This window comes from Branchiostoma floridae, chromosome 19 (assembly GCF_000003815.2).
Source record: "Branchiostoma floridae strain S238N-H82 chromosome 19, Bfl_VNyyK, whole genome shotgun sequence".
Classification (NCBI taxonomy): Eukaryota; Metazoa; Chordata; class Leptocardii; order Amphioxiformes; family Branchiostomatidae; genus Branchiostoma; species Branchiostoma floridae.
Genome location: NC_049997.1, coordinates 1,072,466 through 1,076,866, shown reverse-complemented (window position 1 = coordinate 1,076,866; position 4,401 = coordinate 1,072,466).

Genomic DNA, 4,401 nt, shown 5'->3' with positions numbered 1-4,401 from the left:
CAGAAAGGATGCTAAACAAATTAGTAACAAGAAACATCAATCTTCATGAACCAGATGGGTGAATCTTCACTCCCAGTTCAGCTGCAGCAGGCGGTAGTGCAGGAGGTCCGGGATGCCCATCAGGAACGATACTAAACACAAATATGACGATCTTAAAATAAAGGTGCACTCTAACTGCACTTGCGTCAAGCTTGCGTCCCGAATTTCAGAGATGAACTAATTTTCTTACTTTTTGTGTATTTTTTCGTCATCTAGTCACACATTTACATATTAAGCAATGATGGCTGGGAGCTGCCCAAGTCTACTTACCCTTTCTCCGGAAGGAGGCGGGGTGGGGGGCAGAAGATCCACGCAAGTCGTGACCTAGTTCTCGCAACTCTGGCGAGAACTAGGTCACTCCGTGAGCAAGATGGACTTGCCTTGCCTTGCCTGGATGGACTGGATAGCCATCGGAAATTTGGAAGTACTTTTGCTTATCTTTAATAACAGTCACTGATTGATGAAAAACTCTATTAACTACAAACATACGTGACTAATGAATCTCTTCAACGATACGCAGTATCTAAATTATAAAAGTCCGAGCGCTCTCTGCGATCTGAAATTTGACAGATCGTTAAACGTATTGTATAGAAAAGAATCGAATCTTTTTTTAAACGTTGTGTATTTTGTTGTCATCTTAGTCACACTTTAACATTTCGTACCTTGTGGGAAGCGAATGTTACGCACATCCTATGTAGGTCGCAGTGAGAGCGCAGCGCGATCATCATCTAGTGGAAAGGGGCCCTAAGCACAATTATAATGTAAGTCTTTCTAATTCATCAAACTAATTTGCATGATCATGTAAATCATATCCTAATTTGGATGATCATGCTATAACATTGGTCTGAAAATTATCTGCAGGTCAAAAACCATGAACATATGACCCTTCTTCACTTGTCCTGTTTTAACATCTGCAACAAAAACTGCTTGCCCTTCTGTAGATAAAATGTAAGTAGATAACTGTTAGGGCTCACCATGTGAAGTTAAACATACCGCATTCATGCTTGCAAGCGTTATCTTTCTATTGCCAGCTGTACTTTGCTGATGATGATTAACGTCACAGTACATTGACATTTAAAGAACGTCTGCTGATAGATCCCTCATGAGTGACTCTCAATTGCTTTTTCTATCTTATCTCCTGGCAAATTTAGGTCAGCACCTCCCAGTAGTAATATAAGATTTACTGGTGATTGAGCATAAGCACACGGGCTGGCTTACTCATATTGATAACTACATAATCACCGTTCAGAATTTACTGACAAGTGCGGTACACGTTATCATAACTTAAGGCCTGCTCATATTGACAATCTTCATCAACGAAGAAAGCAAAGAAGACTTGTAAAATGCAGTGGACGTTTATCCGGTCATCAATCAGTGACTACTTCTTAAAGGTAAACCCACGTACCTCCAAATTTTCGATGGCTATCAGTCCATCTTGCTCACGGAGTGACCTAGTTCTCGCGAGAGTTGTGAGAACTAGGTCAAGACTTGCTTTAAAATTTGGAGGTACGTGGGTTTACCTTTAAAAAGTAGTCACTGCTTGATGAAAACATTCTATTAACCGTATACATAGTAATGAATCTCTTCAACATAATAAGTACCAGTATTATGACCTATGGCCTAATTGTCAAAGGAAAAGTAAAGCTATAAAGCTATATTGCAAATCGGCATTTTTGGACTACAAATATGACAAATCTCTCATGCTGGACAGAAACGAGTGGAGACACAGGTGTCACCTCCAAGAGGATGAACTGAACTGAACTGAACTGATACATCTTCATGTTATATGAGTTTTATGCTTTGTAAAATCTCCTGCTATTTTTCTGTCACTGACATAAATATAAGGCCCCAGCTAACTGTGATTATGGTTCAATTACAATAAGAAGGCGATGTCCAACCTCGTGCCGAATGGCATCGATCTTTAATTGAATCTCTTCCCTAATGGGTGCCAGCAGTCGTAGTTTACTTACGAGTAGATGAAGAGTAATTGGCTTTACTGCGAAAGATAATGGGAATGTAGTCATAGAGCATGTAAATGTTTGTGTTCAGCTGTTTGTGATTGTTAAATGTCATCAGTTTCTCAAGCACAGACAGTTCTAACGCTAGAACAAACCCCCATTGAAGTGAATAAATCTTGTGATGTGACCGTCATATTTTGTATTACAGTCATACCTCAGTAAACTAGAACCCCTTTTTCATCTTGAACAGACAATAACGATGTGACATTGCTCTCATCGCAATTCTGTTGATAACTTATGTCAACAGGGTCAACTGCAAAGAACAGACTGCATAAGAGAAATGTAGTACCACAGTCAGTGGATTGACATTATCCAATGTGTCTAGTCAATACTATAAGATAGGAACCCATTCTACTCCTTCCTTTTAGCTCCCCAACAGAAGCCATTTCAACACCTGGGTGAAACAAAATTGCTTTTCCAAGGTCATTGGATCAGTCGTACGACAGCACTGAACATCTTGGCCCAATGACCCGTTGTTACGACGGCTCTACACGATACAGCCCCATCTTTGAATCTGTCAGTTCAATTGTGCGACTGAAAAATTTGCCATGTTCAGGTCAGTTTATTATTCACAACAAAGATACATCACACATCATGTGTGTTTTCAATGTGGCCCAAGGGGTCAATACTTTTGTAGCGAGACCTCATAAGCTATTAATTTTCATTCAAACATAGTTAGTGGTGACACTGTATATTTTTCTGTTTTTATGAACATGATTCCTGTTTCATTCAACAATCGGATTTAACGTCTAACGCACGTTTATACATTTTTGGAATAGATTTACACTAATTTTAGGAGAATTTTTATCATTTCTTTTGCTCACCGATCCAGATGATGACGCTTCCAGCAACGGCTACGCGCTTTCGGCGGAAGATGAGGGAAGTCACCGGGTGGACTATGGCACAGTACCGGTCAACACTCACGGCAGCTAGCGTCAGGCAGGTAGCCTGAACCGTTACCTAAATGCGGGATATGGACAATGCAAATTAACTCATAACCAAAGAGCGTTGTTCAAACATTTGTCTTTGTATAGGCTTCTTCATGGCATGCCTTATGTGCAAGAGTACATTTGTGAACATATGATAAACAAGAAATCTTTTTAAAAAAGCTGTGCCTTGCCGCGTATTTTATGTTATTTTGGTAAGTTAGACTAGATTCTACGCTTAAAAATCCCGAGTTCCACATGTCGCCCCCCTCCCCCCTCATTATCATAATTTATGTCAGATGAATTATTGGCACATTAAACAGGTTTTGTAAAACTTTTTGACCCACAATGAATATGCATTATTTTTTATTACAAACTAAGTTCCTTCTGATGCAATTTGTGATATATATTTATATAAACATGGTGAGTTAAAGCGTAGATTTATTACGCTGGAACACATACAGTAACATGCGTCTAGAAGAGCGTTTTAATACTCGCCTGGAATGTACCATTGTCTAACTAAGCCATGAAACTCGGCAAGGAAAGAAGGGCCTTTGGAAGGGGCTTTGGAAGGGCTGGGTTAAAAGGTCCGTCCATGGATCCATGGAAGAAAGCTGGCGTAAAGCCTTGCCTGGCGGCAAGGCAAAAAGTATAGGCTTTTCATAGGTATCTAATACGCAATTACTTTCCAAAAAGCAATTACTGAAGCAACTGGATATGGTTTTGGAAACGGTCAGACGTTACAACTGGCATCCACCAGTTTTCGTCAGTGACACTGAAGTGATCTGGAAGAAACAGGTCTTCTATACTCTAACTATGATGAATGAAGACAATTTTAGATGTCCAATACGAAATATTGTATTGTAAGACAGTTTCAAGCTGAAATCAATTTTGATTCCAATAAAAACAATGAAGACAAAGTCAAGCTGAAGACAATTTGGGATTTTAATGGGAAACAAAGCTAAGATACAGCTAATGCAAATGAGTAAATTATTTTGATTGGAAATGACCATACCATTGATTATGACATTTACATTATAAAGTGCTGTCTAGTAATAGAGCTTGTTTTCAACATAAGGGGGGTTACCTGCATCATGTAGTTGACCATTCTGCACATGTGCTCTCCGAAGACCCAGGACGGCATGGCGTACTGTGCGGCAGTGAAAGGAACACAGCAGACCAAAAACGCCAAGTCAGTCACGGCCAAGTTGCACAGGTAAAAGTTGGTAACGGTTCGCATCTTGCGGAAGAACGCCACCACATAGATCACCAGGGAATTGCCGGATATTCCAACCAGAAAGATGACAGCGAAGATGGCAGGTGGCACATAGTTGTCCCATGATATTGGTATCGGCAGTGGTTCAGGTATCTTCCCCGTCCCAACAACAACCTCTTCCGAACACGAAGAGTTCGAAACA